The following is a 23,783-nucleotide window of genomic DNA, read 5'->3' as shown; positions in this document are numbered from 1 at the left end:
ACAAGGTAATTTTGATATTATCTATACATATGTGAAGAATAATAAATCTGGCCTCGGGGTCAATTTCAGTCTGAATAATATTATAGCCTAAGGCCTTATTTATAAGCATCGCCACCCCACATTTCCTACCTCTAGCCGGAGAAGAAATCACCTCTCCTACCCATCTTATCTGTAATTTCTTGGCTTCCTGTTCTTCGAGGTGGGTCTCCTGCAAAAACGCGATATCTGGTTTACTTCTAGCAAGGAATTTGATAATCATCTTACGTTTAATGGGTGAAGAGATCCCTCCCACATTCCACGATACTAGTTTGAGCTTCATAGACTAGAGGCAACTATTAACCCCCAGGACCTGAAGGAAGGGAGGATGGTGGGGGGAGAGAGGGAGAGAAAAAAGAAAAAAAAGGGGAAAGAGAAAGGGGAGATGGGAGAGGCAACCTTAATCCAACATAAAAACAAAGCATACCAACATTGTCGTAAAATACCTGAAAAAAAAAACATTCAGCATCGTCATAAAATACCTGAAAAAAACCCATTGTAATGAACCTAAAAGGAGATTTCGATCTCATATGAGGACTAACCAAGAACCTCATTTATCTTTCAAAAATTCTTTCACTTCCCCTACCTCAGAGAAGACCAGGCGGGAACCCTCGTACTCAGCTACTATTTTAGCAGGATAAATCATTCGGGCCTGAATACCTTTGTTAATAATTTGAGTACAGAAAGGGGCCATCATGCGTCTTCTCTGGGAGGTTTCAACTGAAAAGTCCTGAAACAAGAGGACCTTGCTATTACCAAATATTAAGGGCTCTTTCAGATTTTTAAACAGTTTCATTATTTCCAACTTATCCTGAAAGTTTAGTACCTTACATATACACATTCTACTTCTGCCCTTACCGGACTCTGGAGTTTTTTTTAGTCCAACTCTATGAGCTCTCTCTATCGCAATAGGTAACATAGACTGTGGAACTCCCAGTCTCTGCGGAAGTAACAACGAGGTAAATTTTAATAAATCATCAAATTCCGGAGTTTCTGGGAGACCCACAATCCGAATGTTATTCCTCCTCGCCCGGTCTTCCATGTCGTCTAGACGACCCTGTAAAATATTAATTTTAGAATCCTGCTGAACAATTGTATTCCCTTGGGCAGTGACTTGATCTTCTAAGTCTGAAATCCTATTCTCTGCTTCTAGGATTCTATTGGAGAACTGTCTAACTTCAGATGATAGAGCAGTAATTTCCAAGGAGATAGATCCCAACTCTTTTTTAATTACCTCAAATTGTGGTGAAAATAAATCTGATAGATGGGCAATTAAAGCCTGTGTGTCCACCATATTGGTACTTGACTCTGCCGCGGTATCTATACTAGATTCAAGAGTCTTAACTCTTCTGTCTTTGACTCTACTCGGCATTTTGGGTGAAGAGGATTTCCCCTGTGATAAAAACTTATCCATAGATTAGTGAAAAAACGTGAGTGAGTTATTGTGAAGAGAAACACGCAAAAAAAAAATTTTTTTTTTTGCTTAGGACCCGCAATAGATCGGTCCAATTTGTGATACTGAAACTTACAATAGTATTAGGAGTATGTCCCGCAGGGCATACAATTGGTGAAAAGGAACGAGGAGGAAGGAAAAAAAAAACAACAAAAAAAAAAAAACTGGTGCACGAAACAAACAACGTGAATTAGGCCATGTGAATAGAGCCACAATAGAAGAAAAGAATCAACCACGATCTCCGACCAACACCCAGTGCTCTTGAGAGAAAACAACACCAAATAGCAAGTTAATCACAAATTAATAGCCTCTCCCAAAAGGCCACACAGCCCTTACTCAAATAGGGTGAGACCTTCCCTGACAATAACTTGAGGGCTAGACTAGCTCTACCCTAAACTCAACCTGTTCTTACTCTTATCAGCATGAAGTAGAAATTCTCAAGGATCTAAAATAACTAGGATTTAGATCGTGAGTATTAAACATAGATTTTAGGGAACCAAGCAGCCTTCTAAGCAAACCTTCTATACTCATAAATTAGCTGGAACTTTTACCAATAACAATCATATACTAGTGTTAACTATAATATTCAAGCTTACAGTAATGACAACAAAGTAAAATGCATCCAAAACATAAGGAGAATGAGCAATGAGGTAGTTATAACAACAACTTCATGTCTTAAGGGGCTAAGCTACCAGACCCCAAAAAAATAAAACACAGCAATTTTTAAACAGGAAAGTCCAAGCACTTCTTGACGGTGTGAGACTTTAGGAGACCTCCATAAAGTCTAGCCCACAACTCAGACCTTTAACATCCAGGGTCAGCCACTTTTCATTGGCAACTAGTGCCAAATGTTAACCTGCCAGCACCCCCAGCCAGCTGGCGCTTCTTACAGGAACTGATTTCTGGAGCAATTTGGCGGAGAGTGTTAAACACTGGACAGTGTTATTCCCTTTGAGGTTGTGCGTCCAAATTCTAGCTTACCGGATTGTTTTCCAAGGAGATCATCACGGAGGATTGAGAGCTCAGCGGAGCATATAAAACACAAAAATCTAACATTACAGAAAAAAAAAATTAACAAAATTAGCCAAAATATATTTTTTTAAACCTAATCTAATACCCCTATAAAAACAAAAAAGCCACCCCAAAAACACACCACCTAAGCTAACACTGGACTACCAATAGCCTTTAAAAGGGCATTTTGTAGGACATTGCCCTGAAGAAATCAGCTCCTTTACAATAAAAACTTCAAATTAACCCAAAATAGTAAAAACCCCACCCAGCCAACCCCCAAAATAAAATAAAAACCAGTTGACAAATACCTGGTTAGCTTTAGCTAAAACATCATACATGAAACTGCCACTACTTGCAACTGGCTTGGTAATGAGATCACTGGTTATGCATAATAAAGTCTGTTTTACATTGTGTGAATAACCAGTGATCTCATTACCAAGCCAGCTTAGGAACAGTTTGTGTCTAGGATGGGTCTGAGATCTGAACCACACACAAGGATCTTTTTTACAGTAATGCAGGGTTCAGACAGGGACACTAAACCCATTGTTTTCTTTCATGGTTCAGATAGACCAGCTGTTTTTAGCAACTTTCTAATTTACTCCTATTAAATTGGGTATATTAAGCCACCTATCAGCAAGCACTACCCAGGTGCTGAACCAGAAATAGGCCAGCGCTTATGGGGAGGAATCAGCAGCAGGTTTATTAGATAATAGGGTCAGGGGGACCCAGTGCTTATGGGATAAGGGTAGGAATCAGCAGCAGGTTTATTAGATAATAGGGTCAGGGGACCCAGCGCTTATGGGGAGGAATCAGCAGCAGGTTTATTATATAATAGGGTCAGGGGACCCAGCACTTATGGGATAAGGGGAGGAATCAGCAGCAGGTTTATTAGATAATAGGGTCAGGGGACCCAGCGCTTATGGGATAAGGGGAGGAATCAGTAGCAGGTTTATTAGATAATAGGGTCAGGGAACCCAGTGCTTATGGGATAAGGGGAGGAATCAGCAGCAGGTTTATTAGATAATAGGGTCAGGGGGACCCAGCGCTTATGGGATAAGGGGAGGAATCAGCAGCAGGTTTATTAGATAATAGGGTCAGGTGACCCAGTGCTTATGGGATAAGGGGAGGAATCAGCAGCAGGTTTATTAGATAATAGGGTAAGGGGACCCAGTGCTTATGGGATAAGGGGAGGAATCAGCAGCAGGTTTATTAGATAATAGGGTCAGGGGACCCAGTGCTTATAGGATAAGGGGAGGAATCAGCAGCAGGTTTATAAGATAATAGGGTCAGGGGACCCAGTGCTTATGGGATAAGGGGAGGAATCAGCAGCAGGTTTATCAGATAATAGGGTCAGGGGACCCAGCACTTATGGGATAAGGGGAGGAATCAGCAGCAGGTTTATTAGATAATAGGGTCAGGGGACCCAGTGCTTATGGGGTAAGGGGAGGAATCAGCAGCAGGTTTATTAGATAATAGGGTCAGGGGGACCCAGTGCTTATGGGATAAGGGGAGGAATCAGCAGCAGGTTTATTAGATAATAGGGTCAGGGGGACCCAGTGCTTATGGGATAAGGGGAGGAATCAGCAGCAGGTTTATTAGATAATAGGGTCAGGTGGACCCAGTGCTTATGGGATAAGAGGAGAAATCAGCAGCAGGTTTATTAGATAATAGGGTCAGAGGGACCCAGCACTTATGGGATAAGGGGAGGAATCAGTAGCAGGCTTATTAGATAATATGGTCAGGGGGACCCAGCGCTTATGGGATAAGGGGAGGAATCAGCAGCAGGTTTATAAGATAATAGGGTCAGGGGGACCCAGTACTTATGGGATAAGGGGAGGAATCAGCAGCAGGTTTATTAGATAATAGGGTCAGGAGGACCCAGTGCTTATGGGATAAGGGGAGGAATCAGTAGCAGGTTTATTAGATAATAGGGTCAGGGGGACCCAGCACTTATGGGATAAGGGGAGGAATCAGCAGCAGGTTTATTAGATAATAGGGTCAGGAGGACCCAGTGCTTATGGGATAAAGGGAGGAATCAGCAGCAGGTTTATAAGATAATAGGGTCAGGGGGCCCAGTGCTTATGGGATAAGGGGAGGAATCAGCAGCAGGTTTATAAGATAATAGGGTCAGGGGACCCAGTGCTTATGGGATAAGAGGAGGAATCAGTAGCAGGTTTATTAGATAATAGGGTCAGGGGGACCCAGCACTTATGGGATAAAGGGAGGAATCAGCAGCAGGTTTATAAGATAATAGGGTCAGGGGGCCCAGTGCTTATGGGATAAGGGGAGGAATCAGCAGCAGGTTTATTAGATATTAGGGTCAGGGGACCCAGCGCTTATGGGATAAGGGGAGGAGTCAGCAGCAGGTTTATTAGATAATAGGGTCAGGGGACCCAGCACTTATGGGATAAGGGGAGGAATCAGCAGCAGGTTTATTAGATATTAGGGTCAGGGGACCCAACGCTTATGGGATAAGGGGAGGAATCAGCAGCAGGTTTATTACATAATAGGGTCAGGGGACCCAGCACTTATGGGATAAGGGGAGGAATCAGCAGCAGGTTTATTAGATAATAGGGTCAGGGAACCCAGCGCTTATGGGATAAGAGGAGGAATCAGCAGCAGGTTTATAAGATAATAGGGTCAGGGAACCCAGTGCTTATGGGATAAGGGGAGGAGTCAGCAGCAGGTTTATTAGATAATAGGGTCAGGGGGACCCAGTGCTTATGGGATAAGAGGAGGAATCAGCAGCAGGTTTATAAGATAATAGGGTCAGGGAACCCAGTGCTTATGGGATAAGGGGAGGAGTCAGCAGCAGGTTTATTAGATAATAGGGTCAGGGGGACCCAGCGCTTATGGGATAAGAGGAGGAATCAGCAGCAGGTTTATTAGATAATAGGGTCAGGGGGACCCAGTGCTTATGGGATAAGGGGAGGAATCAGCAGCAGGTTTATAATAGGGTCAGGGGAATCAGCGCTTATGGGATAAGGGGAGGAATCAGCAGCAGGTTTATTAGATAATAAGGTCAGGGGGACCCAGTGCTTATGGGATAAAGGGAGTAATCAGCAGCAGGTTTATTAGATAATAGGGTCAGGGGAATCAGCGCTTATGGGATAAGGGGAGGAATCAGCAGCAGGTTTATAAGATAATAGGGTCAGGGAACCCAGCGCTTATGGGATAAGGGGAGGAGTCAGCAGCAGGTTTATAAGATAATAGGGTAAGGGGACCCAGCACTTATGGGATAAGGGAGGAATCAGCAGCAGGTTTATTAGATAATATTAGGGTCAGGGGACCCAGTGCTTATGGGATAAGGGGAGGAATCAGCAGCAGGTTTATTAGATAATATTAGGGTCAGGGGACCCAGTGCTTATGGGATAAGGGGAGGAATCAGCAGCAGGTTTATTAGATAATATTTGGGTCAGGGGACCCAGTGCTTATGGGATAAGGGGAGGAATCAGCAGCAGGTTTATAAGATAATAGGGTCAGGGGGACCCAGCACTTATGGGATAAGGGGAGGAATCAGCAGCAGGTTTATAAGATAATAGGGTCAGGGGACCCAGTGCTTATGGGATAAGGGGAGGAATCAGCAGCAGGTTTATAAGATAATAGGGTCAGGGGGACCCAGCACTTATGGGATAAGGGGAGGAATCAGCAGCAGGTTTATTAGATAATAGGGTTAGGGTACCCAGTGCTTATAGGATAAGGGGAGGAAACAGCAGCAGGTTTATTAGATAATAGGGTCAGGGGGACCCAGTGCTTATGGGATAAGGGGAGGAATCAGCAGCAGGTTTATAAGATAATAGGGTTAGGGTACCCAGTGCTTATAGGATAAGGGGAGGAAACAGCAGCAGGTTTATTAGATAATAGGGTCAGGGGACCCAGTGCTTATGGGATAAGGGAAGGAATCAGCAGCAGGTTTATAAGATATTAGGGTCAGGGGACCCAGTGCTTATGGGATAAGGGGAGGAATTAGCAGCAGGTTTATTAGATAATAGGATCAGGGGACCCAGTGCTTATGGGATAAAGGGAGGAATCAGCAGCAGGTTTATTAGATAATAGGGTCAGGGGGACCCAGCGCTTATGGGATAAGGGGAGGAATCAGCAGCAGGTTTATTAGATAATAGGGGCAGGGGGACCCAGCGCTTATGGGATAAGGGGAGGAATCAGCAGCAGGTTTATTAGATAATAGGGTCAGGGGACCCAGTGCTTATGGGATAAGGGAAGGAATCAGCAGCAGGTTTATTAGATAATATGGTCAGGGGACCCAGTGCTTATGGGATAAGGGGAGGAATCAGCAGCAGGTTTATTAGATAATAGGGTCAGGGAGACCAAGTGCTTATGGGATAAGGGGAGGAATCAGCAGCAGGTTTATTAGATAATATGGTCAGGGGACCCAGTGCTTATGGGATAAGAGGAGGAATCAGTAGCAGGTTTATTAGATAATAGGGTCAGGGGGACCCAGCACTTATGGGATAAAGGGAGGAATCAGCAGCAGGTTTATAAGATAATAGGGTCAGGGGGCCCAGTGCTTATGGGATAAGGGGAGGAATCAGCAGCAGGTTTATTAGATATTAGGGTCAGGGGACCCAGCGCTTATGGGATAAGGGGAGGAGTCAGCAGCAGGTTTATTAGATAATAGGGTCAGGGGACCCAGCACTTATGGGATAAGGGGAGGAATCAGCAGCAGGTTTATTAGATAATAGGGTCAGGGGACCCAGCACTTTTGGGATAAGGGGAGGAATCTGCAGCAGGTTTATTAGATAATAGGGTCAGGGAACCCAGCGCTTATGGGATAAGGGGAGGAGTCAGCAGCAGGTTTATTAGATAATAGGGTCAGGGGGACCCAGTGCTTATGGGATAAGGGGAGGAATCAGCAGCAGGTTTATAAGATAATAGGGTCAGGGGACCCAGTGCTTATGGGATAAGGGGAGGAATTAGCAGCAGGTTTATTAGATAATAGGATCAGGGGACCCAGTGCTTATGGGATAAAGGGAGGAATCAGCAGCAGGTTTAATAGATAATATGGTCAGGGGACCCAGTGCTTATGGGATAAGGGGAGGAATCAGCAGCAGGTTTATTAGATAATAGGGTCAGGGGACCCAGTGCTTATGGGATAAGGGAAGGAATCAGCAGCAGGTTTATTAGATAATATGGTCAGGGGACCCAGTGCTTATGGGATAAGGGGAGGAATCAGCAGCAGGTTTATTAGATAATATGGTCAGGGGACCCAGTGCTTATGGGATAAGAGGAGGAATCAGTAGCAGGTTTATTAGATAATAGGGTCAGGGGGATCCAGTGCTTATGGGTTAAGGGGAGGAATCAGCAGCAGGTTTATTAGATAATAGGGTCAGGGGACCCAGTGCTTATGGGATAAGGGGAGGAATCAGCAGCAGGTTTATTAGATAATAGGGTCAGGGGGATCCAGTGCTTATGGGATAAGGGGAGAAATCAGCAGCAGGTTTATTAGATAATAGGGTCAGGGGGATCCAGTGCTTATGGGATAAGGGGAGGAATCAGCAGCAGGTTTATTAGATAATAGGGTCAGGGGACCCAGTGCTTATGGGATAAGGGGAGGAATCAGCAGCAGGTTTATTAGATAATAGGGTTAGGGGACCCAGTGCTTATGGGATAAGCGGAGGAATCAGCAGCAGGTTTATTAGATAATAGGGTCAGGGGGACCCAGCGCTTATGGGATAAGGGGAGGAATCAGCAGCAGGTTTATTAGATAATAGGATCTGGGGGACCCAGCGCTTATGGGATAAGGGGAGAAATCAGCAGCAGGTTTATTAGATAATAGGGTCAGGGGGATCCAGTGCTTATGGGATAAGGGGAGGAATTAGCAGCAGGTTTATTAGATAATAGGGTCAGAGGTACCCAGCACTTATGGGATAAGGGAGGAATCAGCAGCAGGTTTATTATATAATAGGGTCAGGGGGACCCAGTGCTTATGGGATAAGGGGAGGAATCAGCAGCAGGTTTATTAGATAATAGGGTCAGGGGACCCAGCGCTTATGGGATAAGGGGAGGTATCAGCAGCAGGTTTATTAGATTATAGGGTCAGGGGACCCAGCACTTATGGGATAAGGGGAGGAATCAGCAGCAGGTTTATTAGATAATAGGGTCAGGGGACCCAGCACTTATGGGATAAGGGGAGGAATCAGCAGCAGGTTTATTAGATAATAGGTTCAGGGGGGTCCCAGTGCTTATGGGATAAGGGGAGGAATCAGCAGCAGGTTTATTAGATAATAGGTTCAGGGGGTCCCAGTGCTTATGGGATAAGGGGAGGAATCAGCAGCAGATTATTAGATAATAGGGTCAGGGGGACCCAGTGATTATGGGATAACTGGAGGAATCAGCAGCAGGTTTATAAGATAATAGGGTCAGGGGACCCAGTGCTTATGGGATAAGGGGAGGAATCAGCAGCAGGTTTATTAGATAATAGGGTCAGGGGACCCAGCGCTTATGGGATAAGGGGAGAAATCAGCAGCAGGTTTATTAGATAATAGGGTCAGGGGACCCAGTGCTTATGGGATAAGGGGAGGAATCAGCGGCAGGTTTATTAGATAATAGGGTCAGGGGGACCCAACACTTATGGGATAAGGGGAGGAATCAGCAGCAGGTTTATTAGATAATAGGGTCAGGGGACCCAGCACTTATGGGATAAAGGGAGGAATCAGCAGCAGGTTTATTAGATAATAGGGTCAGGGGAACCAAGCACTTATGGGATAAGGGGAGGAATCAGCAGCAGGTTTATTAGATAATAGGGTCAGGGGACCCAGCGCTTATGGGATAAGGGGAGGAATCAGCAGCAGGTTTATAAGATAATACGGTCAGGGGACCCAGCGCTTATGGGATAAGGGGAGGAATCAGCAGCAGGTTTATTAGATAATAGGGTCTGGGGGACCCAGCGCTTATGGGATAAGGGGAGAAATCAGCAGCAGGTTTATAAGATAATAGGGTCAGGGGGACCCAGCGCTTATGGGATAAGGAGAGGAATCAGCAGCAGGTTTATTAGATAATAGGGTCAGGGGGACCCAGCGCTTATGGGATAAGGGGAGGAATCAGCAGCAGGTTTATAAGATAATAGGGTCAGGTTGACCCAGCCCTTATGGGATAAGGGGAGGAATCAGCAGCAGGTTTATTAGATAATAGGGTCAGGTTGACCCAGCGCTTATGGGATAAGTGGAGGAATCAGCAGCAGGTTTATTAGATAATAGGGTCAGGTTGACCCAGCACTTATGGGATAAGGGGAGGAATCAGCAGCAGGTTTATAAGATAATAGGGTCAGGTTGACCCAGCGCTTATGGGATAAGTGGAGGAATCAGCAGCAGGTTTATTAGATAATAGGGTCAGGGGACCCAGCACTTATGGGATAAGGGGAGGAATCAGCAGCAGGTTTATAAGATAATAGGGTCAGGGGACCCAGCCCTTATGGGATAAGGGGAGGAATCAGCAGCAGGTTTATTAGATAATAGGGTCAGGTTGACCCAGCCCTTATGGGATAAGGGGAGGAATCAGCAGCAGGTTTATTAGATAATAGGGTTAGGGGACCCAGTGCTTATGGGATAAGGGGAGGAATCAGCAGCAGGTTTATTAGATAATAGGGTCAGGGGGACCCAGTGCTTATGGGATAAGGGGAGGAATCAGCAGCAGGTTTATTAGATAATAGGGTCAGGGGACCCAGCGCTTAAGGGATAAAGGGAGGAATCAGCAGCAGGTTTATTAGATAATAGGGTCAAGGGGACCCAGTTCTTATGGGATGAGGGGAGGAATCAGCAGCAGGTTTATTAGATTATAGGTTCAGGGGGGTCCCAGTGCTTATGGGATAAGGGGAGGAATCAGCAGCAGGTTTATTAGATAATAGGGTCACAAAACCAGTGCTTATGGGATAAGGGGAGGAATCAGCAGCAGGTTTATTAGATAATAGGTTCAGGGGGTCCCAGTGCTTATGGGATAAGGGGAGGAATCAGCAGCAGGTTTATTAGATAATAGGTTCAGGGGGTCCCAGTGCTTATGGGATAAGGGGAGGAATCAGCAGCAGATTATTAGATAATAGGGTCAGGGGGACCCAGTGATTATGGGATAACTGGAGGAATCAGCAGCAGGTTTATAAGATAATAGGGTCAGGGGGACCCAGTGCTTATGGGATAAGGGGAGGAATCAGCGGCAGGTTTATTAGATAATAGGGTCAGGGGTACCCAACACTTATGGGATAAGGGGAGGAATCAGCAGCAGGTTTATTAGATAATAGGGTCAGGGGAACCCAGCACTTATGGGATAAGGGGAGGAATCAGCAGCAGGTTTATTAGATAATAGGGTCAGGGGGACCCAGCGCTTATGGGATAAGGGGAGGAATCAGCAGCAGGTTTATTAGATAATAGGGTCAGGGGGACCCAGCGGTTATGGAATAAGGGGAGGAATCAGCAGCAGGTTTATTAGATAATAGGGTCAGGGACCCAGTGCTTATGGGATAAGGGGAGGAATCAGCAGCAGGTTTATAAGATAATAGGGTCAGGGGGACCCAGTGCTTATGGGATAAGGGGAGGAATCAGCAGCAGGTTTATTAGATAATAGGGTCAGGGGGACCCAGTGCTTATGGGATAAGGGGAGGAATCAGCAGCAGGTTTATAAGATAATAGGGTCAGGGGACCCAGCGGTTATGGAATAAGGGGAGGAATCAGCAGCAGGTTTATTAGATAATAGGGTCAGGGACCCAGTGCTTATGGAATAAGGGGAGGAATCAGCAGCAGGTTTATAAGATAATAGGGTCAGGGGGACTAGAGCTTATGTTGCACAGCTATTTTGACATATGAGTTATAAAGTCAGGAAATTGTATAAAAAACCAACTTGAAACAGAAACAGCGTTTATGGTAAATAGGGAGGTATCACTACCAGGTTTACAGTATTAGGGATGGGATAGCAGTCTCTGCACGTAAACTTGTATTTCCTGTACTAATGTATTTAAAGAAATGTAAATATCTATAATTTGTATTCCAGTAAAAAAAATAAAACCTTAAACTTGATGTGATCTCTTGCAGACAAACCAATCAGTCAGCTTCCTGAAGCCGTGAGCTAGGGAGTAATGAGGCAGTAGGGAGGGGTGATGGGATTGGTCGTGTTATAGGTTCTTATTAAGTGTGGTGAAATAGATGTATTAGTGCCATCCCATACATTACATCACAACCTTATTCTGTACAGTAGGACTGATTATGTATAGTACTACAAAGCAGTCTCTCATTGCTAGGTAGTGTCTTGTGTACAGGGGTACCCAGCGCTTATAGGATAAGGGGAGGAATTGGCAGCAGGTTTATTAGATAATAGGCTCAGGGGACACAGAGCTTATGGGATAAAGGGAGGAATCAGCAGCAGATTTATTAGAAAATATGGTCAGGGGGACCCAGTGCTTATGGGATAAGGGGAGGAATCAGCAGCAGGTTTATTAGATAATAGGCTCAGGGGACCCAGCGCTTATGGGATAAGGGGAGGAATCAGCAGCAGGTTTATAAGATAACAGGGTCAGGGTACCCAGTGCTTATGGGATAAGGAGAGGAATTAGCAGCAGGTTTATTAGATAATAGGGTCAGGGGGACCCAGGGCTTATGGGATAAGGGGAGGAATCAGCAGCAGGCTTATTAGATAATAGGGTCAGGGGACCCAGTGCTTATGGGATAAGGGGAGGAATCAGCAGCAGGTTTATTAGATAATAGGGTCAGGGGACCCAGTGCTTATGGGATAAGGGGAGGAATCAGCAGCAGGTTTATTAGATAATAGGGTCAGGGGGACCCAGTGCTTATGGGATAAGGGGAGGAATCAGCAGCAGGTTTATTAGATAATAGGGTCAGGGGGACCCAGTGCTTATGGGATAAGGGGAGGAATCAGCAGCAGGTTTATTAGATAATAAGGTCAGGGGACCCAGTGCTTATGGGATAAGGGGAGGAATCAGCAGCAGGTTTATTAGATAATAGGGTCAGGGGGACCCAGCGCTTATGGGATAAGGGGAGGAACCAGCAGCAGGTTTATAAGATAATAGGGTGAGGGGACCCAGTGCTTATGGGTTAAGGGGAGGAATCAGCAGCAGGTTTATTAGATAATAGTGTCAGGGGACCCAGTGCTTATGGGATAAGGGGAGGAATCAGCAGCAGGTTTATTAGATAATAGGGTCAGGGGACCCAGCGCTTATGGGATAAGAGGAGGAATCAGCATCAGGTTTATTAGATAATAGGGTCAGGGGGACCCAGCGCTTATGGGATAAGGGGAGGAATCAGCAGCAGGTTTATTAGATAATAGGGTCAGGGGGACCCAGTGCTTATGGGATAATGGGAGGAGCCAGCAGCAGGTTTATTAGATAATAGGGTTAGGGGGACCCAGTGCTTATGGGATAAGGGGAGCAATCAGCAGCAGGTTTATTAGATAATAGGGTCAGGGGATCCAGCCCTTATGGGATAAGGGGAGGAATCAGCAGCAGGTTTATTAGATAATAGGGTCAGGGGGACCCAGCGTTTATGGGATAAGGGGAGGAATCAGTCGCAGGTTTATAAGATAATAGGGTCAGGGGACCCAGCGCTTATGGGATAAGGGGAGGAATCAGTCGCAGGTTTATTAGATAATAGGGTCAGGGGACCCAGTGTTTATGGGATAAGGGGAGGAATCAGCTGCAGGTTTATAAGATAATAGGGTCAGGTTGACCCAGCCCTTATGGGATAAGGGGAGGAATCAGCAGCAGGTTTATTAGATAATAGGGTCAGGGGGACCCAGCGTTTATGGGATAAGGGGAGGAATCAGTCGCAGGTTTATAAGATAATAGGGTCAGGGGCCTAGCGCTTATGGGATAAGGGGAGGAATCAGCAGCAGGTTTATAAGATAATATAGTCAGGGGACCCATTGCTTATGGGATAATGGGAGGAATCAGCAGCAGCTTTATAAGATAATAGGGTCAGGGGGACCCAGTGCTTATGGGATAAAGGGAGGAATCAGCAGCAGGTTTATAAGATAATAGGGTCAGGGGGCCCAGTGCTTATGGGATAAGGGGAGGAATCAGCAGCAGGTTTATAAGATAATAGGGTCAGGGGACCCAGTGCTTATGGGATAAGAGGAGGAATCAGTAGCAGGTTTATTAGATAATAGGGTCAGGGGGACCCAGCACTTATGGGATAAGGGAAGGAATCAGCAGCAGGTTTATTAGATAATAGGGTCAGGGGGACCCAGCGCATATGGGATAAGGGGAGGAATCTGCAGCAGGTGTATTAGATAATAGGGTCAGGGGGACCCAGCGCTTTTGGGATAAGGGGAGGAATCGGCAGCAGGTTTATTAGATAATAGGGTCAGGGGGATCCAGTGCTTATGGGATAAGGGGAGGAATCAGCAGCAGGTTTATTAGATAATAGGGTCAGGGGGACCCAGCGCTTATGTGATAAGGGGAGGAATCAGCAGCAGGTTTATAAGATAATAGGGTCAGGGGACCCAGTGCTTATGGGATAATGGGAGGAACCAGCAGCAGGTTTATAAGATAATAGGGTCAGGGGACCCAGCGCTTATGGGATAAGGGGAGGAATCAGTCGCAGGTTTATTAGATAATAGGGTCAGGGGACCCAGCGCTTATGGGATAAGGGGAGGAATCAGCAGCAGGTTTATTAGATATTAGGGTCAGGGGGACCCAGCACTTATGGGATAAGGGGAGGAATCAGCAGCAGGTTTATTAGATAATATGGTCAGGGGACCCAGCACTTATGGGATAAGGGGAGGAATCAGCAGCAGGTTTATTAGATAATAGGGTCAGGGGACCCAGCACTTATGGGATAAGTGGAGGAATCAGCAGCAGGTTTATTAGATAATAGGGTCAGGGGACCCAGTGCTTATGGGATAAGTCGAGGAATCAGCAGCAGGTTTATTAGATAATAGGGTCAGAGGAAACCAGTGCTTATGGGATAATGGGAGGAACCAGCAGCAGGTTTATAAGATAATAGGGTCAGGGGACCCAGCGCTTATGGGATAAGGGGAGGAATCAGTCGCAGGTTTATTAGATAATAGGGTCAGGGGACCCAGTGCTTATGGGATAAGGGGAGGAATCAGCTGCAGGTTTATAAGATAATAGGGTCAGGTTGACCCAGCCCTTATGGGATAAGTGGAGGAATCAGCAGCAGGTTTATAAGATAATATGGTCAGGGGACCCATTGCTTATGGGATAATGGGAGGAATCAGCAGCAGGTTTATAAGATAATAGGGTCAGGGGGACCCAGCGCATATGGGATAAGGGGAGGAATCTGCAGCAGGTGTATTAGATAATAGGGTCAGGGGGACCCAGCGCTTATGGGATAAGGGGAGGAATCAGTCGCAGGTTTATTAGATAATAGGGTCAGGGGGACCCAGTACTTATGGGATAAGGGGAGGAATTAGCAGCAGGTTTATAAGATAATAGGGTCAGGGGGATGTAACGCTTATGGGAGAAGGGGAAGAATCAGCAGCAGGTTTATTAGATAATAGGGTCAGGGGGTTCCATTGCTTATGGGATAAGGGGAGGATTCAGCAGCAGGTTTATTAGATAATAGGGTCAGGGGGACCCAGCGCTTATGGGATAAGGGGAGGAATCAGTCGCAGGTTTATTAGATAATAGGGCCAGGGGGACCCAGTACTTATGGGATAAGGGGAGGAATTAGCAGCAGGTTTATAAGATAATAGGGTCAGGGGACCCAGTGCTTATGGGATAATGGGAGGAACCAGCAGCAGGTTTATAAGATAATAGGGTCAGGGGACCCAGCGCTTATGGGATAAGGGGAGGAATCAGTCGCAGGTTTATTAGATAATAGGGTCAGGGGACCCAGCGCTTATGGGATAAGGGGAGGAATCAGCAGTAGGTTTATTAGATAATAGGGTCAGGGGACCCAGTGCTTATGGGAAAAGGGGAGGAATCAGCAGCAGGTTTATTATATAATAGGGTCAGGGGACCCAGTGCTTATGGGATAAGGGGAGAAATCAGCAGCAGGTTTATTAGATAATAGGGTCAGAGGAAACCAGTGCTTATAGGATAATGGGAGGAACCAGCAGCAGGTTTATAAGATAATAGGGTCAGGGGACCCAGCGCTTATGGGATAAGGGGAGGAATCAGTCTCAGGTTTATTAGATAATAGGGTCAGGGGACCCAGTGCTTATGGGATAAGGGGAGGAATCAGCTGCAGGTTTATAAGATAATAGGGTCAGGTTGACCCAGCCCTTATGGGATAAGGGGAGAAATCAGCAGCAGGTTTATTAGATAATAGGGTCAGGGGCCTAGCGCTTATGGGATAAGGGGAGGAATCAGCAGCAGGTTTATAAGATAATATAATCAGGGGACCCATTGGTTATGGGATAATGGGAGGAATCAGCAGCAGGTTTATAAGATAATAGGGTCAGGGGGACGCAGCGCTTTTGGGATAAGGGGAGGAATCAGCAGCAGGTTTATTAGATAATAGGGTCAGGGGACCCAGGGCTTATGGGATAAGGGGAGGAATCAGCAGCAGGTTTATTAGATAATAGGGTCAGGGGACCCAGCGCTTATGGGATAAGGGGAGGAATCAGCAGCAGGTTTATTAGATATTAGGGTCAGGGGGACCCAGCACTTATGGGATAAGGGGAGGAATCAGCAGCAGGTTTATTAGATAATATGGTCAGGGGACCCAGCACTTATGGGATAAGGGGAGGAATCAGCAGCAGGTTTATTAGATAATAGGGTCAGGGGACCCAGCACTTATGGGATAAGGGGAGGAATCAGCAGCAGGTTTATTAGATAATAGGGTCAGGGGACCCAGTGCTTATGGGATAAGTCGAGGAATCAGCAGCAGGTTTATTAGATAATAGGGTCAGAGGAAACCAGTGCTTATGGGATAATGGGAGGAACCAGCAGCAGGTTTATAAGATAATAGGGTCAGGGGACCCAGCGCTTATGGGATAAGGGGAGGAATCAGTCGCAGGTTTATTAGATAATAGGGTCAGGGGACCCAGTGCTTATGGGATAAGGGGAGGAATCAGCTGCAGGTTTATAAGATAATAGGGTCAGGTTGACCCAGCCCTTATGGGATAAGGGGAGGAATCAGCAGCAGGTTTATAAGATAATATGGTCAGGGGACCCATTGCTTATGGGATAATGGGAGGAATCAGCAGCAGGTTTATAAGATAATAGGGTCAGGGGGACCCAGCGCATATGGGATAAGGGGAGGAATCTGCAGCAGGTGTATTAGATAATAGGGTCAGGGGGACCCAGCGCTTATGGGATAAGGGGAGGAATCAGTCGCAGGTTTATTAGAAAATAGGGTCAGGGGGACCCAGTACTTATGGGATAAGGGGAGGAATTAGCAGCAGGTTTATAAGATAATAGGGTCAGGGGGATGTAACGCTTATGGGAGAAGGGGAAGAATCAGCAGCAGGTTTATTAGATAATAGGGTCAGGGGGTTCCATTGCTTATGGGATAAGGGGAGGAATCAGCAGCAGGTTTATTAGATAATAGGGTCAGGGGGACCCAGCGCTTATGGGATAAGGGGAGGAATCAGTCGCAGGTTTATTAGATAATAGGGTCAGGGGGACCCAGTACTTATGGGATAAGGGGAGGAATTAGCAGCAGGTTTATAAGATAATAGGGTCAGGGGACCCAGTGCTTATGGGATAATGGGAGGAACCAGCAGCAGGTTTATAAGATAATAGGGTCAGGGGACCCAGCGCTTATGGGATAAGGGGAGGAATCAGTCGCAGGTTTATTAGATAATAGGGTCAGGGGACCCAGCGCTTATGGGATAAGGGGAGGAATCAGCAGTAGGTTTATTAGATAATAGGGTCAGGGGACCCAGTGCTTATGGGAAAAGGGGAGGAATCAGCAGCAGGTTTATTATATAATAGGGTCAGGGGACCCAGTGCTTATGGGATAAGGGGAGAAATCAGCAGCAGGTTTATTAGATAATAGGGTCAGAGGAAACCAGTGCTTATGGGATAATGGGAGGAACCAGCAGCAGGTTTATAAGATAATAGGGTCAGGGGACCCAGCGCTTATGGGATAAGGGGAGGAATCAGTCGCAGGTTTATTAGATAATAGGGTCAGGGGACCCAGTGCTTATGGGATAAGGGGAGGAATCAGCTGCAGGTTTATAAGATAATAGGGTCAGGTTGACCCAGCCCTTATGGGATAAGGGGAGAAATCAGCAGCAGGTTTATTAGATAATAGGGTCAGGGGCCTAGCGCTTATGGGATAAGGGGAGGAATCAGCAGCAGGTTTATAAGATAATATAATCAGGGGACCCATTGCTTATGGGATAATGGGAGGAATCAGCAGCAGGTTTATAAGATAATAGGGTCAGGGGGACCCAGCGCTTTTGGGATAAGGGGAGGAATCAGCAGCAGGTTTATTAGATAATAGGGTCAGGGGACCCAGGGCTTATGGGATAAGGGGAGGAATCAGCAGCAGGTTTATAAGATAATAGGGTCAGCGGACCCAGTGCTTATGGGAAAAGGGGAGAAATCAGCAGCAGGTTTATAAGATAATAGGGTCAGGGGGACCCAGTGCTTATGGGAAAAGGTGAGGAATCAGCAGCAGGTTTATTAGATAATAGGGTCAGGGGACCCAGTGCTTATGGGATAAGGTGAGGAATCAGCAGCAGGTTTATTAGATAATAGGGTCAGGGGAACCCAGCACTTATGGGATAAGGGGAGGAATCAGCAGCAGGTTTATAAGATAATAGGGTCAGGGGACCCAGCGCTTATGGGATAAGGTGAGGAATCAGCAGCAGGTTTATTAGACAATAGGGTCAGGGGACCCAGCGCTTATGGGATAAGGTGAGGAATCAGCAGCAGGTTTATTAGATAATAGGGTCAGGGGACCCAGTGCTTATGGGATAAGGGGAGGAATCAGCAGCAGGTTTATTAGATAATAGGGTCAGGGGACCCAGCGCTTATGGGATAAGGGGAGGAATCAGCAGCAGGTTTATTAGATAATAAGGTCAGGGGGACCCAGCGCTTATGGGATAAGGGGAGGAATCAGCAGCAGGTTTATTAGATAATAGGGTCAGGGGACCCAGCGCTTATGGGATAAAGGGAGGAGTCAGCAGCAGGTTTATTAGATAATAAGGTCAGGGGACCCAGCACTTATGGGATAAGGGGAGGAATCAGTAGCAGGTTTATTAGATAATAGGGTCAGGGGACTCAGTGCTTATGGGATAAGGGGAGGAATCAGCAGCAGGTTTATTAGATAATAGGGTCAGGGGACCCAGTGCTTATGGGATAAGGGGAGGAATCAGCAGCAGGTTTATTAGATAATAGGGTCAGGGGACCCAGCGATATGGGATAAGGGGAGGAATCAGCAGCAGGTTTATTAGATAATAGGGTCAGGGGGACCCAGTGCTTATGGGATAAGGGGAGGAATCAGCAGCAGGTTTATTAGATAATAGGGTCAGGGGGTGCCAGTGCTTATTGGATAAGGGGAGGAATCAGCAGCAGGTTTATTAGATAATAGGGTCAGGGGGACCCAGTGCTTATGGGATAAGAGGAGGAATCAGCAGCAGGTTTATTAGATAATAGGGTCAGGGGTACCCAGTGCTTATGGGATAAGGGGAGGAATCAGCAGCAGGTTTATTAGATAATAGGGTAAGGGGACCCAGTGCTTATGGGATAAGGGGAGGAATCAGCAGCAGGTTTATTAGATAATAGGGTCAGGGGACCCAGTGCTTATGGGATAAGGGGAGGAATCAGCAGCAGGTTTATTAGATAATAGGGTCAGGGGACCCAGTGCTTATGGGATAAGGGGAGGAATCAGCAGCAGGTTTATTAGATAATAGGGTCAGGGGACCCAGCACTTATGGGATAAGGGGAGGAATCAGCAGCAGGTTTATTAGATATTAGGGTCAGGGGATCCAGGGCTTATGGGATAAGGGGAGAAATTAGCAGCAGGTTATAAGATAATAGGGTCAGGGGACCCAGCGCTTATGGGATAAGGGGAGGAATCAGCAGCAGGTTTATTAGATAATAGGGTCAGGGGACCCAGCACTTATGGGAAAAGGGGAGGAATCAGCAACAGGTTTATTAGATAATAGGGTCAGGGGGACCCAGCGCTTATGAGATAAGGGAGGAATCAGCAACAGTTTTATAAGATAATAGGGTCAGGGGGACCAGCACTTATGGGATAAGGAGAGGAATCAGCAGCAGGTTTATAAGATAATAGGGTCAGGGGACCCAGCGCTTATGGGATAAGGGGAGGAATCAGCAGTAGGTTTATTAGATAATAGGGTCAGGGGGACCCAGTGCTTATGGGATAAGGGGAGGAATCAGCAGCAGGTTTATTAGATAATAGGGTCAGGGGGACCCAGTGCTTATGGGATAAGGGGAGGAATCAGCAGCAGGTTTATTAGATAATAGGGTCAGGGGGACCCAGCGCTTATGGGATAAGGGGAGGAATCAGCAGCAGGTTTATAAGATAATAGGGTCAGGGGGACCCAGCGCTTATAAGATAAGGGGAGGAATCAGCAGCAGGTTTATTAGATAATAGGGTCAGGGGGACCCAGTGCTTATGGAATAAGTGGAGGAATCAGCAGCAGGTTTATTAGATAATAGGGTCAGGGGGACCCAGCGCTTATGGGATAAGGGGAGGAATCAGCAGCAGGTTTATTAGATAATATGGTCAGGGGGACCCAGCGCTTATGGGATAAGGCGAGGAATCAGCAGTAGATTTATTAGATAATAGGGTCAGGGGGACCAGCACTTATGGGATAAGGAGAAGAATCAGCGGCAGGTTTATTAGATAATATGTTCAGGGGACCCAGCACTTATGGGATATGAAGCGTAATCAGCAGCAGGTTTATAAGATAATAGGGTCAGGGGACCCAGTGCTTATGGGATAAGGGGAGGAATCAGCAGCAGGTTTATTAGATAATAGGGTCAGGGGGACCCAGTGCTTATAGGATAAGGGTAGAAATCAGCAGCAGGTTTATTAGATAATAGGGTCAGGGGACCCAGCGTTTATGGGATAAGGGGAGGAACCAGCAGCAGGTTTATTAGATAATAGGGTCAGGGTACCCAGTGCTTATGGGATAAGGGGAGGAATCAGCAGCAGGTTTATTAGATAATAGGGTCAGGGGACCCAGTACTTATGGGATAAGGGGAGGAATTAGCAGCAGGTTTATTAGATAATAGGGTCAGGGGGACCCAGTGCTTATAGGATAAGGGTAGAAATCAGCAGCAGGTTTATTAGATAATAGGGTCAGGGGGACCCAGTGCTTATGGGATAAGGGGAGGAATCAGCAGCAGGTTTATTAGATAATAGGGTCAGGGGACCCAGCGCTTATGGGATAAGGGGAGGAATCAGCAGCAGGTTTATTAGATAATAGGGTCAGGGGACCCAGTGCTTATGGGATAAGGGGAGGAATCAGCTTTAGGTTTATTAGATAATAGGGTCAGGGGACCCAGTGCTTATGGGATAAGGGGAGGAATCAGCTTTAGGTTTATTAGATAATAGGGTCAGGGGACCCAGCAATTATGGGATAAGGGGAGGAATCAGCAGCAGGTTTATAAAATAATAGGGTCAGGGAGACCCAGTGCTTATGGGATAACGGGAGGAATCAGCAGCAGGTTTATAAGATAATAGGGTTAGGGGGACCCAGCGCTTATGGGATAAGGGGAGGAATCAGCAGCAGGTTTATAAGATAATAGGGTCAGGGGGACCCAGCGCTTATGGGATAAGGGGAGGAATCAGCAGCAGGTTTATTAGATAATAGGGTCAGGGGGACCCAGCGCTTATGGGATAAGGGGAGGAATCAACAGCAGGTTTATTAGATAATAGGGTCAAGGGGACCCAGTGCTTATGGGATAAGGGGAGGAATCAGCAGCAGGTTTATTAGATAATAGGGTCAGGGGACCCAGTGCTTATGGGATAAGGGGAGGAATCAGCAGCAGGTTTATTAGATAATAGGGTCAGGGGTACCCAGCGCTTATGGGATAAGGGGAGGAATCAGCAGCAGGTTTATTAGATAATAGGGTCAGGGGACCCAGTGCTTATGGGATAAGGGGATGAATCAGCAGCAGGTTTATTAGATAATAGGGTCAGGGTGACCCAGTGCTTATGGGATAAGGGGAGGAATCGGCAGCAGGTTTATTAGATAATAGGGTCAGGGGGACCAAGCGCTTATGCAATAAGGGGAGGAATCTGCAGCAGGTTTATTAGATAATAGGGTCAGGGGGACCCAGTGCTTATGGGATAAGGGGAGGAATCAGCAGCAAGTTTATTAGATAATAGGGTCAGGGGGACCCAGTGCTTATGGGATAAGGGGAGGAATCAGCAGCAGGTTTATTAGATAATAGGATCAGGGGGAGCCAGTGCTTATGGGATAAGGGGAGGAATCAGCAGCAGGTTTATTAGATAATAGGGTCAGGGGGACCCAGCGCTTATGGGATAAGGGGAGGAATCAGCAGCAGGTTTATTATATAATAGGGTCAGAGGACCCTGCACTTATGGGATAAGGGGAGGAATCAGCAGCAGGTTTATTAGATAATAGGGTGAGGGGACCCAGCACTTATGGGATAAGGGGAGGAATCAGCAGCAGGTTTATTAGATAATAGGGTCAGGGGGACCCAGCGCTTATGGGATAAGGGGAGGAATCAGCAGCAGGTTTATTAGATAATAGGGTCAGAGGACCCAGCACTTATGGGATAAGGGGAGGAATCAGCAGCAGGTTTATTAGATAATAGGGTCAGGGGGACCCAGCGCTTATGGGATAAGGGGAAGAATCAGCAGCAGTTTTATTAGATAATAGGGTCAGGGGGACCCAGTGCTTATGGGATAAGGGGAGGAGGAATCAGCAGCAGGTTTATTAGATAATAGGGTCAGGGGGACCCAGCGCTTATGGGATAAGGGGAGGAATCAGCAGCAGGTTTATTAGATAATAGGGTCAGGGGACCCAGTGCTTATGGGATAAGGGGAGGAATCAGCAGCAGGTTTATTAGATAATAGGGTCAGGAGACCCAGCGCTTATGGGATAAGGGGAGGAATCAGCAGCAGGTTTATTAGATAATAGGATCAGGGGGAGCCAGTGCTTATAGGATAAGGGGAGGAATCAGCAGCAGGTTTATTAGATAATAGGGTCAGGGGGACCCAGCGCTTATGGGATAAGGGGAGGAATCAGCAGCAGGTTTATTAGATAATAGGGTCAGAGGACCCAGCACTTATGGGATAAGGGGAGGAATCAGCAGCAGGTTTATTAGATAATAGGGTCAGGGGGACCCAGTGCTTATGGGATAAGGGGAGGAATCAGCAGCAGGTTTATTATATAATAGGGTCAGGGGGACCCAGTGCTTATGGGATAAGGGGAGGAATCAGCAGCAGGTTTATTATATAATAGGGTCAGGGGGACCCAGTGCTTATGGGATAAGGGGAGGAATCAGCAGCAGGTTTATTATATAATAGGGTCAGGGGGACCCAGTGCTTATGGGATAAGGGGAGGAATCAGCAGCAGGTTTATTAGATAATAGGTTCAGAGGGAACCATTGCTTATGGGATAAGGGGAGGAATCAGCAGCAGGTTTATTATATAATAGGGTCAGGGGGACCCAGCGCTTATGGGATAAGGGGAGGAATCAGCAGCAGGTTTATTAGATAATAGGGTCAGGGGGACCCAGCGCTTATGGGATAAGGGGAGGAATCAGCAGCAGGTTTATTATATAATAGGGTCAGGGGGACCCAGTGCTTATGGGATAAGGGGAGGAATCAGCAGCAGGTTTATTAGATAATAGGTTCAGAGGGAACCATTGCTTATGGGATAAGGGGAGGAATCAGCAGCAGGTTTATTATATAATAGGGTCAGGGGGACCCAGCGCTTATGGGATAAGGGGAGCAATCAGCAGCAGGTTTATTATATAATAGGGTCGGGGGACCCAGTGCTTATGGGATAAGGGGAGGAATCAGCAGCAGGTTTATTAGATAATAGGGTCAGGGGGACCCAGTGCTTATGGGATAAGGGGAGGAATCAGCAGCAGGTTTATAAGATAATAGGGTCAGGGGGACCCAGCGTTTATGGGATAAGGGGAGGAATCAGCAGCAGGTTTATTAGATAATAGGGTCAGGGGACCCAGCGCTTATGGGATAAGGGGAGGAATCAGCAGCAGGTTTATAAGATAATAGGGTCAGGGGGACCCAGCGTTTATGGGATAAGGGGAGGAATCAGCAGCAGGTTTATTAGATAATAGGGTCAGGGGGACCCAGCGCTTATGGGATAAGGGGAGGAATCAGCAGCAGGTTTATTAGATAATAGGGTCAGGGGGACCCAGTGCTTATGGGATAAGGGGA

Source organism: Bombina bombina, chromosome 7 (assembly GCF_027579735.1).
Source record: "Bombina bombina isolate aBomBom1 chromosome 7, aBomBom1.pri, whole genome shotgun sequence".
Taxonomy (NCBI): Eukaryota; Metazoa; Chordata; class Amphibia; order Anura; family Bombinatoridae; genus Bombina; species Bombina bombina.
The sequence above is the reverse complement of the archived record's forward strand: the minus strand, read 5'-3'. Positions refer to the sequence as shown.